Source organism: Pinus tabuliformis, chromosome 1_2 (genome assembly GCF_031772625.1).
Source record: "Pinus tabuliformis cultivar Carrire ecotype Pingquan chromosome 1_2, CPIR1, whole genome shotgun sequence".
Classification (NCBI taxonomy): Eukaryota; Viridiplantae; Streptophyta; class Pinopsida; order Pinales; family Pinaceae; genus Pinus; species Pinus tabuliformis.
Genome location: NC_142298.1, coordinates 691,065,443 through 691,079,611, shown reverse-complemented (window position 1 = coordinate 691,079,611; position 14,169 = coordinate 691,065,443). Strand labels below are relative to the sequence as shown.

Sequence of the window (14,169 nt, the reverse complement as noted above, 5' to 3'; positions counted from 1 at the left end):
AGACCTTGAGACTACAAGGGTCAGAGGAAGACAGTGTTTTAATAATGTAACACAACATGTAAAGGATGAAGCTAGAAGAAGAGAGCATTGTGATGAAGTGCTTTCTAAGTGTGAAGAGGAGATTAAACTACTGGAGAAACTGATGAGAGAACCTGATGGTAGAACAGAAGCTACAGTTATAGTTTTTGAAGAAGAAGATGTGTCTCAAGTAGCCATGGAGATAGGAAGATGTAATAATTTCTTTACAGGTTCATTAAAAAGCATGAATGAGTATGAGTATGTGATCAAAGAGATTGAGCAAAGATTGTTTGAACACGGTAAAGAGGTAGTAGGAATCAAACAATTTCAAAGTGAGGATAACCAGTAGCAGGTTAAGGAAGGAGAAATTCACTACTGTGAAACCAAGCAGGAAGACATCATTAGAACAGATGGTGTGGAAGAGAGACTAACTGACGGTCTCATGAATTCTGCTAAGAATTCAAATCATCATACTGATGTACTGACAGAGGAGAAGGAGAAAACATAGCAGCAAACTAAATTGTTGCCAAAGGAAGATAAGGCACAACAGCATTATGTTTTTAATTTTGACAAGTGTTTTATGAATGTAGGTTTTGTTGCAAATGTTGGAGAAGATTTCGCACAGCTAAGCCACTTAAAGATGGAAGAAGGAGATTCTGTGGAAGAATTCAATCCATGGAGCAGAGAAGTTAATTTGCTGGAGAAAGTGTTGAACAGTCATGATTCAATCATGAAAGAGGGTAAGGATGATAGGGAGGCAGCAAGTAAACCAAAGGATGAAGCAAGTAAAAGAGAAGTCAGCATAGGAGTCACAACAAGCGTTAAACCAAGAGCAAGCAAACCAAAAGTTGAAGCAAGCAAAGCAAGAGTCAACATAGGAGTCAGCATAGAAGACAACAATAGTAACCTGAAACAAAAAGAAAGAGGAAGAAGTAAGGAGCAGAATATGGACCAGCCCAAAGATATGCTGGACATAGAAATTGAAGAAATGTGGGAGCTGATGATGAAGTAGTCCAAATGGAGGAAAATGGTAGCAGAAGCAAGAAAGATCAATTAGAAGTTGAACCTGATTGATAGGAAGAAGAAATGGAGCAAAAGACAGTAGAAGTGCAGCAACAACAAGGGAACAAAGCATGTGGACAGTTATAGAATAAAGTGTGGGATCCAGGAAGACAAAGATCAAAAGACACATGATCAAGAGATCATGAATATTTTCTACTTTGGGAGTCTGATGCAGGAGCGTTCACCCAAGGGAAAATCATTTTAAATAGTAGACATAGGGGGTCATGTATTTTTGGGAAATAGTTTTCCTAAGTCTCAAAATTAATGTAATTTAGGCCATTTAGTGATTTAATTAGATATTGGAAGGAATTGTAAGTGCTCTCAAATAAATGAGAACATGAGTGGGAATAAATGACAAGAGTCCAAAGTAAATCAGAACTCTTAGACAGTTGCATGATTCTAGGAGCGAGAAAGAGTTTTTAGGCACTAAATGGAGAATAGACGTGGACCATTGAGCTGGATAAGGGGACTTTTTTGTTTTAAAATAGAGAAAAGATGGAAGGATAAAGTCTCGAGGAGAATTATTTATCTGCCACATATGTATGCATGTAGCGATCTTTAGGGCTTTTGTTAGAGGATTGATAAGATCCTTCAGTGATCCATTCCAATGTATTCTTATAAATAGTGAACCTGCGTGTTCAATAGAGGAGGAGGCCACTAATAGTAGAATCAGGCCTGTGTGTGTGTGCGAGACTGAGGAGTCTCGAATGTAATCATTGTTTCTACATTAATATACGCAGAGTTATTTCCTGTCTGTGTCAGAATATTGAAGTATTCCATGTATGAGTTTACTGTGAATTCGTAGGTTCTGCAACAAGTTGCAGGCATAATTCTGAAGGACGCATAGGGATAGAGTGATTCAGAGGAATCACGATGGATTTCAAATCCAAGTGAAGAGACATAGGAAGCTCTGGAGGAATGGTGTAGTGAAGATGCGCTTAAGATTTAAGCTCAGAGAAGCTAAACAATGGAAGGCAGAGTTCTGAAGAATAAGCAGAGAAAGAGGAGCACGATTCAGAAGAATCGAAAGGAATCATTGAGTCCAATTGGAGCATTAGAGCAGAGCTCTGGAGAGAAGGAGTGAAGTTAAACCCTAGCGAGAATGAGCTGAGCCGTGGAAGAGTGGAAAGTAGAACCTTTGAAGAAACCCAAACTACAAAGAAGAAATTAAAGAAAATGCAAAAAACTAAGTATAGAGAGTCGAGCGAAAAGTGAAGGATGGACGCTCCACAACCGTTGGATCATTAAGATCAACAACCAAGATTAAGTCACATCAGAAAATACCCTTTTAAGATTTTTGGAGCAAGCCTTGGAGTATTGAGATGAGCGAGTGTGATTTTTCATGAACCGTTGGATCGTGACCAGATCAACAGTCATGAGTTAAATCGCAATCGGAAGTCGGAGGTACTAAGGGCCAGCAGTAGTGGTTAGTGGTGTTGTGATATCGTGAACAACGATAAATTGCTTATCGCATATCGGAGAAGGTGGAGGTCGCAGCGGAAGCGTTGTGGAGCGATAATTTATGGACCTGACGATAAATATATTCAAGATTCAAATGAATTTCAAATCTAAATAAAGGGTTTCGGAGTGGGGTTTTAATGAAATCCCATATACATATATAAACGTTCCGATAGTTGAATATCAGAGTTAGAGGGATGATATGACCATATATGTGATGTGCCCGCGATAAGAGCGAATGCCGATAGCGATCGAGGTACAACCTCGGAATCTATGCGAAGCTGTACGGAAAGTAGAAAAAGGGTATGTTTGCATATGTTTCTTTGTAAACGTATTTATAATAAATTGCGCGAATGAAGGGTTTTATATGTTAAATATGTATTAACCAAAGGTTGAGAGGACTGGTTATATATATATATATATATATATATATATATATATATATATATATATATTCAGCTAATGGCTTGAACTAAGGTTCTGAAGGGTTTTAATTCCTGATAAGAAGGATTAGAGGAAAAGCTTTAATCAAAGTCTCATACGAAGGCTTGAGGTTAAAAATAGACCTGATAGGAGGTTTCAGGCGGGGTGATTAGTTATGTTAACAAAGGAACTATATAAGAGGGCCTTGACCATTTATGGTCTGAAGATTTGACTCCATTGATTGTCAAATTTCTTGGGACAGGTGTGTTATGCAGATTCTTGCATACTACGAGTATATGCTAGGTAACCCTGGCATCATCTTGCTAAGTATATTTATATGCTGGGGAACCCCTGCATCATGCATGCATTTCATTCTTCAACTTCCACTTAAGCACATTGTACTTTCGAAGTTGAAATGAAATATAATGTTGCAGCAACAAAGTGAGCCTCCTACTCAACTTCTCCCATTCACCTTCTTGGTAAAGTCCTGCAACTTGCATTCCATTAACAAAGAAATGAAAATAGATGCATCAATAGATATGCAATCTTAATTGGATAAGAACTCTAACCATTTCTCACCAATCCCTTTCAAAGGTACTACCTTTGTTTGCACATCAGCATCAACATGTGAATCATCCTGAAACACATCAATCATGGAAACTTCCTTTCCATTTCTGCCATCTTCTCTTTCCACTTTCTTCAGCTTTGGTGGAAGCATTGTTGGATTCAGATTCCAACACCTTCGAGCAATATTTCCTTGCTTATGGCAGTAAGTGCAACACATGTGCATTCTCTTGACAACATGATTTGCCTTGTCCAATGGACCTTTGGTTTCTTGCTTCTTTTCCTTCAAAAGTTTCCTGTATGTGGCCATTCTCTTCCAACATCTAGAAACATGATGGCTATCCAAACCACAAAAGGATCACGCAATTCTTTTGCCATATCTATGTGGAAATTTGCCATGCTTTACATAATCAAAAGGAATATGTTTAGAACCATATTTATACCTTTCTCTTTCACCTTTATTGCTTTTATGAGGAGGTGAATTGAATGAAGAAGTGGCTCCCTTTGGAACACCATCAATCTCTTCAATGCTGTTAGAGTTTCCATAACTCTCTGGTTCAAGTGTGTGCTTCTAAACACCTGCATCCTACAAATTATGTTTCAATCTATTGCATTCCTCCCGAATACAATTTTCACACTCTTCATTGAAACTCCTTCTTGGAGCTATTTCAATGGTCTTCATGGCAACTTTGGAACTTTCTCCATAAGACTGTCCATATCCAAGACCCAAATACTTAGGCCTTTCCTCAACCATTATTGGTTCAACAATACCTTGTTCATGCTTACCCAAGCCTTTCCCTTCATAGCCCATCTTGGACATTAGCTTGGAACCTATGCCTCTAGTATGTTTTTCAAAAGAACCAATATAAGAATTCTTAGAAGAATTTGAAGACAAACTGGAATGGTTTACCTCTTCTTCAAGCTGATACTTGACCAAGGATTCTTGGGCAACAAAGAGTTGTGACTCCAACTCATGCATCCTTTTCAAGTTCATATTTGAAATATGAATTTGCCTCGCCATTTCCTTCAATTTGTCATAAATCAACTACTTCTCTTCCTTCATGGAATTCAATTGCTCTCTAAGTATGCTACTCTTCCTTCCCTCCTCACACATTTCTCTCACCTTGTCCATCATAATGAACAAGTCTTGCTTCATGTCTTCATCAAAGAGTCTTGTGATGCAAGAGGAGTTTGAGGACTCACTTGTAGAAGTTGTCATTATACCAATGAACAAAATAACTTCAAACAAGATTACTAAAGAGCTTATTTAAGCAACCTTTTGCAACAAACCTCTTGTGCTTCAAGGATTGCCTTGAGGTCCTTTGGGATAGAAGAATGCCTTCAACCCTTCTTATTTCTTGTCCTTCCTGGACTGAGCTATCAATAGCTTTCCCTTCATCTCTGCAGACTCAAACAATAGTCAATCTGCAAAACAAGCGTACAATTAATCAGATAATCAACCAGTCAAGGATTTGATTGTCAAACACCCTTCAGACAAGCAATCTTTGCTCTGTCAATCAAGCATTCTGAGTTGATACCACTTGCTCTGGTATACCCAGCTTTAATATCACCTTCTTGAAGGTGAGGTTAACCAATCTTAAGCTCTGATACCACCTGATTTGAAAATGGGGCACTTAGGCTTCTTGTCTAACTTACAAGCACCTCTCCCACTTCCAAATCTTAAATATTCCCAAGTCTTTATGATTAACCAATGTGGAATTAAATATGTGCTTGAAAATAAGGTGTATGCTTATGGTTGTTTTAAAATGTTTGTGTGTTGTAAATTGATTTGCTTAAACTGATATAAAAAATATAACCTTGAAACAATGCAGCAAATGAGCATCACACATAAGACAACAAGTTTAATATGGAGTTCACCAAAAACTCTTGGGCTACATCTCCTTGAGCTCAAGTCAACTCAACTAGGCTCTCTGGGGTTATGGTCTAAGTTCTTTTACAAGATCCACGCTCAACTCCACTGGTTTACACAGAACACAATGGGTTCAGAACACCATCTTATCTCGTGGCTATGAAGCTCTCGGCTTTCTGGCTCTAGGCTCTCGCTCGTGCACTCGGCTCTGGCTCTGGCTATGGTTCTTCGACTCTGGCTTCTTTGTCTCTGGCTTTGGCTTTCTGCAACTTTAAGCTCTCTGGCTTTTCACTTGACCTCCAAGTGACTACAAAGACTCCCTCAGCTACTCTGCTCATTAGCTTTTCACTCTCTCTACTCTCTTGCTTCTGCTTGCTCTCCATTGAGATCTCTACCTCCCTTGAGGTGCTTTTCTGGCTTTTCAGCTACCCCAGTCATTTCTATGCATATCATCATCTCTCTGCGCCTTTGTGGCTTCTCTGCTCCTTGTTAGTTCGACTGGCCATCTGGCTCTGTGGCTCTATATATTCAAAATGCATTATTGCCTCTAAAAACGCTTGCTTACAGTGTGGCATGAGGATCTGGAGTGGTTACAGAGGTTTCGGGGCCTTCTCTTAGGCAAAAACCTGAAAACGAAGAAAATTTCATTACACAGAGATTTCTGGATAATACACTATCGGATGTGAAATCTAGACGTGAAATTCCATTCAATCGCCCCTAAAATCCCTATCCGGTCTGCCATTAGGCAACATATCACATTGCATAAGTGTTTTGGGTAAAATCCCAAATACACGGGAAATACATGAAAAATGTAGAAATTTTGAATAATTTAACACATATTCACAAAGATTATCCTGATCATACAATTATAAGCGGAACATGTATAATACATAATCTCCTCTACGTTGATCATCAATTTACAGAAGCAGAAACATTCACAGGCACACATAGAAGCATCAATCAAACTCATTAACACAATATGTATCCCGGGGAAAGCATCTCGCTAAAAACCCCACACTATCTGTATATTATAGTGATTGAATCATGTAACAATACATAGTACAATACTCCTCACAAGTACTCAGTACTATCTCCACATGCTACACATAATACAGCTTAGATCTGATCTCCAAATCTCCCCTGCTGCTTGCCTGCCTCCACAGCTCAATACCTGCTCAAGAACTGATGAGAATGGCTTACCAAACTCGTATTTGAACTGCAAATAATCACTCACACTCTGTTGGACGTGAGCACAGGCTACAATTCTTGATATTGGCCAATTCATTGGCATACTCAATCCCTCTAATTGTGCAAATCATCATGCACAGCTATAGTCACAACTGATAGCAATCTGATCCTCTAACACCTGTCCCTGATGAACTGAACATGCACTGACATGCAACTGAGTTAACTGATGTATTCTATAGTTGCATTATGAGTTAATAACTTGTGAATTAATTAATAACTAATTCACCCAACTCATCTCTAGCCTATTGATCAGTTAGACTAAATACAACCAGTTTAACAAAGCTAAATTGAACACAACTCCATCAACTGCACCTCTAGTCCACTAAACTCAACTCACTTGAGTTCTAACTGAAGTCCTGCATGCAAATATTAGTCATCCCATAGGTAACCACATATTTCCCTCTGGGATCTGCATGTACCACATCCGTAGCTCATCCTGAAGTGATCCAAGAGAATAAGATCAAGTTTATAGTCCAAATATTATTATGAGACAATAATATTTGACTTTTCTATTTTTGACAGCCAGTCTAAAAATAGACTTTGATCACTCACACTGTGATCACTCACACTGTGGTCACCCACACTGTGGTCACCCACACTGTGATCACCCACACTGTGATCATCCACACTGTGATCAAAAATAGAACTTGCGCCATAATTTGCCTGCAGGCCCACTTAGTGAAGGTGACTCCTTTCCACTAAGCTCCATCATCTTGTTGCATTCTCAACAAGCATTTCTTGTTGCACACTTTTCAACACTCACTCTCAACAAGAAAGGCTTCCTCTCAAACCTGATCCTGAAACTCTGGAATGTTCTCCATGCAACACATCTGGCTGGTCCACTTGCTCTGTCATCAAAGTCTTTGACTACTATTGCCTTTGTCGACTGAAAACTCTGCATCTCTGTGCTCTTCAGTATCTGACTGCTCTAGCCTCTGTCACTTTGATCTCTGACTGCATCTATGCTGCTGCTAGTTCTATCTCCCAGCATTGCATCCGCACTGCACCTCCCAACTGACCTCCCTGTTGGGCTAGAAACACCCTCTGATGCTGAAGCTCTACCTGCTGCTGACAAGTGCTCCCTCTCTGACATCTACGCTACTGCAACATCTCCATGCATCTCGCACCATTGCACACTTCTCTATGCCACCTAGCACTGTGCAAAACACTTGTGCCTCTTGCATTGCTGTAGCCTGCTAGTTATGCGCTGTCCTGGGATTCCCTGCACTGTCGCTCTCTCTGCCGCTCCATCCGCATCTGTCTCTACCCAATTAGTCAGTTCCTACTACTACACATCTGGGGCTCCCGTAGCAAGGTCTCATCCAAGAGGTTGGGTACCTTAAGGATCTTGCCCCTCCTCCTTGGGACGATCAATCCACATCACCCCACCTCCTACCTGGAGGTATGGCTGCATGCGATCCCTCAGCCCACCTGGCTCGAAGTTTCCCCCTATTGGAGGTCTCTGCATGAGTAGATGTCTCTACTCTATCTCCTCTCAGCTTCCCTTGTTGTGGCTCCTCCACAACCTCCTGAAGTTGCTGCACCAATCGTGGCTCCTCCAAAATTGTCTGAGACTTCTTCTGGCTCTGTATGTTGAGAGGTAATATATGCTCCCTCTCAACCACCAAGTCTCTATCAGTTGCCTCGCTGCTCAAGGCTTTGCATGCATCTTGAACCTCAAGAGCATACAGGTTCTTGACCCGTGAACCAATCTGGTTCACCTGTCTAGTGTTGATGTGTCTAAGGAAAACCTTTCCCTTACTGAAGACTACATCATAGCCTCTGTCTTCCAGCATCGCGATCGACACCAAGTTTCTCTTCAGTCCTGGTACATACTTGACATCGGTCAAGGTAAGGCAAGCTCCATGCTCCCTCTGAAAAATAACCGTGCCTACACTTGAGACACTATACTTCTCATCATTACCCATCCCTATGAGTATCTGGAGATCTTTCTCCTCCAAAGTACTGAACAAACTTTTGTCACCGGTCATGTGGAAAGAAGTTCCACTGTCAAGAAACCAACCACTTCCCATCGTGGATGAAACCATGTATGCGAAGAGGGTGAAATCCAACTCAAACTGTGAAGCAAGTGCCTCACCTTCAGATCCTTCCCCAGATCCCTTCTTGGACATCTTCTTTGGGCAATTAGTAGCATAATGACCCAACTCATGACAACGAAAGCATCTCACCTTCTCCTTGTCAACCTTCTTCCCATCATTGGAAGAATTGGATTCGGAAAGAGAAACCTTCCCCTTCCCCTTCTTCGCCTTACTCGCTAAGGCACAGTTCTCCTCATCCTGCATAGATGAAGAACTGTCTTTGGTGCGCCATCTAATCTCCTCCTGCATCAAATCTGACCATAGTCATTCCCAATTTGGCAGTTTCTCCCTTCCATTCACCGAGTCCTGGTAGCTATGCCAACTCTTAGGAAGGTCAAGGAGTGCTAGACTCACCATCCTCATCCGACAGTCACCCCCACACTTCCCAGCTCATCCCGACATTGGGTGAACTTCATGAGATACTGGGGCATACTGTCTCCATTCTCACACTGAATGTTTCTGAGTTTTATCTCTTGCTTTGGAATTAAATCCGAATTCCACCAGCTCAAAACTCAATTGCTTCTGATCTAGAATTCATGAGAACAAAGTATTTCTTGTACAGAGATTGACTGTCTGGGAATTCATCGGATATCTCACCTTCCAAAAGAAGGATGAATCCAGAGGCTACCTGGCCCGATTACAGACTCTACCTGAAGAAATAAAATGTAAACACTTTCTGAATAATAGATCCGATGATCAATCCTCGCTTGATATCCTGTAAAAATCTTTTCTACAAATCAAGCAGCTCCGATACCATGTAGAAATTTTGAATAATTTAACACATATTCATAGAGATTATCCTGATCATACAATTATAAGCGGAACATGTATAATACATAATCTCCTCTACGTTGATCATCAATTTACAGAAGCAGAAACATTCACAGGCACACATAGAAGCATCAATCAAACTCATTAACACAGTATGTATCCCAGGGAAAGCATCTCGCTAAAAACCCCACACTATCTGTATATTATAGTGATTGAATCATGTAACAATACATAGTACAATACTCCTCACAAGTACTCAGTACTATCTCCACATGCTACACACAATACAGCTTAGATCTGATCTCCAAATCTCCCCCGCTGCTTGCCTGCCTCCACAGCTCAATACTTGCTCAAGAACTGATGAGAATGGCTTACCAAACTCGTATTTGACCTGCAAATAATCACTCACACTCTGTTGGACATGAGCACAGGCTACAATTCTTGATATTGGCCAATTCATTGGCATACTCAATCCCTCTAATTGTGCAAATCATCATGCACAACTATAGTCACAACTGATAGCAATCTGATCCTCTAACACCTGTCCCTGCTGAACTGAACATGCACTGACATGCAACTGAGTTAACTGATGTATTCTATAGTTGCATTATGAGTTAACAACTTGTGAATTAATTAATAACTAATTCACCCAACTCATCTCTAGTCTATTGATCAGTTAGACTAAATACAACCAGTTTAACAAAGCTAAACTGAACACAACTCCATCAACTGCACCTCTAGTCCACTAAACTCAACTCACTTGAGTTCTAACTGAAGTCCTGCATGCAAATATTAGTCATCCCATAGGTAACCATGTATTTCCCTTTGGGATCTGCATGTACCACATTCGTAGCTCATCCTGAAGTGCTCCAAGAGAATAAGATCAAGTTTATAGTCCAAATATTATTATGAGACAATAATATTTGACTTTTCTATTTTTGACAGCCAGTCTAAAAATAGACTTTGATCACTCACACTGTGGTCACCCACACTGTGGTCACCCACACTGTGATCACCCACACTGTGGTCACCCACACTGTGATCACCCACACTGTGATCAAAAATAGAACTTACGCCATAATTTGCCTGCGGGCCCACTTAGTGAAGGCAACTCCTTTCCACTAAGCTCCATCATCTTGTTGCATTCTAAACAAGCATTTCTTGTTGCACACTTTTCAACAAAAAACCAACAAAACTCTTTCTATTGGATTTGAAAATTTATCGCATCCACCCTATAATCATGTCGGGTCCACCTTGGGTTGCTTTCACAAGCCTCACTGTCGATCTACGGGATCTCCTATCCAACAGTCAATATGCGATTTCGGGTGGCTTAAGAGTACAGAGGTTACCCACCCGAAAAGGTGGTTTTCCTCTCTCCTCCGCCAAGCACACATCGTTCATTGTATGCGATTGGGCGGAGCCGGCCCAATACCATTTACCAGCTAAGACCTGCCCAAAATCCCGCTTACGGAACTCAAATTTTATAAATCATGCCTATAAGTCCCCTTTGGGTCCTGCTTTATCGCTTCGGGCATCTTTCCTTTGTATTTCAATTTTTACACCGAAAAGTGTTTTTACCGAGTATCAGAGCCGAGAAACAGCCTGTCCTTCTTTTTATATTATCCAACAAACTGAATAGATACAACCTACAACAGATCCACTGTAATTCCCTCTTCGCTCTCAATCTCCTCTCTCTTCCTCCTCAGAATACAGATATATGTAGACGTAATACAATTCCCTCATATATAGTGAGGGGTTGCCTTCTAGGGCAAAAATCCCTAAATTAAACACAACTTTTACCGTCAGATCTCTGCCTAATGAATGACCCTGTAGCGAATATTTTACGGGTGGCCATTACGAACTGGGGTCCAATGCGGCAATACCTTTGAATACAGAAGATAATTAGGCTCCACACCCAACAATAATCTTCTCTGTCTATAACAAATAAGACTATGGGTATACTTTTCTATTGACATGTTCAAGTTCTTCTACCATCCCTGCTCTTAAGGAGTATTGAACCTCCCTCTATTTATCACAAAAATGTGTAAGAACAACAAAATTTTGTTTTCAGATGGAGGATAGGGGGCCAAATAACGAACCAGCCTACCATGTTCATAAGGTTATAGAAAAGTGGCATTCCCATTATGGCCACCACACCATGGTTATGATCCATTGGATAGCCAAAATATCCTTGGAACAGGAGGTCTTGTCAAGAGCCGGCCTGATCACTTTTGCTACATCCCAGTGAATGGAAGTGTGGTTATCGGGTTACCACACCAGCACACTGATCTCCTTTGTAGAACAACATTGGAACTCTCCATTTATAAATTAAGGATCCTGGCTCATATGGGTTAAAAAGCAACCCTGCTAAGGCTATGGATGCCTGCTGGCAGCAGAGGCTCTGCTTGTGGTATTGAAGTTATATCTTATCATCAATTACTACTATAATACCCTCTTCTTATTCTTTCTTTTTATCGGAGAAATTATTTCCTTAATTTTCCCCTGTTTTGAACCGTTATGCATGAGATAATGTCTTTCGATCAATCATATCATTCTTGGCTAGAATACCGTCAGCAGAGTACCTTTTTGGCATATTGATGTCCTTTTCTTTTTCACATAACTTATCATCAACCCAAAGCATCCTATATCTTATTCATAACTATCGTTACACACTCTGCTCTCATTATAACCATACCTCTTGTCATCCTATCATTGATATGCGTACTCTGCTTCATTTACTACTGTACTATTCATTCCCTTGCCTTGCCATCAGAACAACACTTTCCCTGTCTACTCGGTCATAGGTGACCTCTCTTTTAAGGAGGGGGAGGATTTCCATTATGCCTTTGCATGCGCTATATTTATTCCGCTTATTCGACTTGATATGTTGCTGTGATATCCCATGATCAAATGACATGTGGCAGTATGATAGTCCTTGAATTAATATTATTAATTCTCATGGAAATTCTGCTTAACATCATGGAATTTAGTTGTTACATCTACTTGCTATTCTATTTCACCAAAGCAATTGTTGTTCTCTGCTATTTCTTTTATGTTGTGTTAATCCTTGAAATTGTAGGACAAATATTGGAAGAATTTCAAGCATTATGGGTGGAAAATCAATTCGTCAAGAACCCTTAGTATTGGAGATTTTTGATAGAGCCGGGGAAATTCTAGAGCATGCAAGATGGATATCATATTTCAGTAGACTTTAGGCCCCCAACGAAGAAATTGCTATCGATTTTTTACAACACTTACATAATGGACAGTCCACAGTAAAAGGCGTAAGAGTAACAATATAAGAGGCTGTGATAGCTAAAGTTTCCGAGTTGTTGACAGAAGGAGCAGTATGGCCTAAAAAGCACATAATGTTGCATGACATGGTGGAGATTTTTAGAGACGTAGACGAGGAATTAACACGAAAAGGAAAGGGCATTCAACCATCCTCTTTGGGAGAACCATGGCACAAATTGGCAAGTGTCATCTAGAAGTACATCACCTGTGATGGTCGCTGAGATGTGGTAAAACCACGACAACTTAAACTCTTAGCTGTTTTAAAGCAGAAGCTCACTGTCAATTTACCATTTTTCTTGAATTCATTATTGCATGACACATCAGATAGAATAAGATGGGCTAGACATCTTGAGACTGTAGTTAGTCATCATGGTTTGATCAGACTAATTGTTAGTCACAGTCTGGCCCAGCAAAATTTAATTTGGGATAATTTTATAGCACCGCTAGAGATAGGGACAAACCCTGTAGTCTAAACCCATGAAACTATGGAAATTGAATAGCAGAACCCTGCTCCAAAGAGAAAACAAATTGCTCATACAGCAACAGGACCCCACAAGTGCAGGCGTTCAACAAAGCCAAACCTAGTTTAGAGGACTTTCGTAGATACTTAGGGTAGCATCGAACAGTTGGTAGAACCAACAAGTCCAATTACTGTGCAAGAATCTGAACTGGAACCAGAGGAAGAAGGTAATTCTGAAGCAGAACTAAAGGAAGAACCAAATTTTGAACAGGAACAGGAGGAGGAACCCAACTTTGAACCTAAACAAGAGAAGGAACCTAGTTTTGAACCAGAACATGAGGAAGAGCCTAATTCTGAATCAGAACCTGAGGAAGAACCCAATTTTGACCCAGGACAAGGGGAAACACAACATTATTTTCAAAATTATGATGAATTAGAGAATGAAGCAGGGCCTCCTCAAACACCACCTATGAGCCCCCAAGACAATTGTTTGGAGGAATTTGAGGAAGGGATGGCCCAGGTTCTTGCAAATTTGAATGCCTATATGCAACCTGGAGAATCACTTGACCAGAATCTGAACAAAGCTTAATCCTCAGAAGATTCTTGTCACACAGAAATTTTGCCTTCCCCAGAAGCTGTACATCAGGAAGAGGAAATGGACACAGAAGTAATGCATGAATATGATAAGTAGTCAGGTGAGACGGATATATTGGAACATAGCCAAGACAAGCACCAGTAACCCTTAGATACAAAGAGTATTGATAAAATTGTTTCTATAAAGGGCACTCCTCCAAAGAAGTGAGTAGCCAAAACAAAGTTAAGGAAGCTGAGAAAGAAATACAGAAAGCTCCAAAAGATGGTTAAGCTGCTACGTCGGAAATTGAAAGAGACTGAAAATAGGG

The 14,169-nt window shown here is 40.4% G+C and overlaps 1 pseudogene; it reads left to right on the top strand.

The window, feature by feature from the left end:
• The first annotated feature begins 214 nt into the window (after nt 1–214).
• Nucleotides 215–14,169, top strand: part of LOC149207632 (protein RRC1-like) — a 33,559-nt pseudogene continuing 19,604 nt past the window's right edge.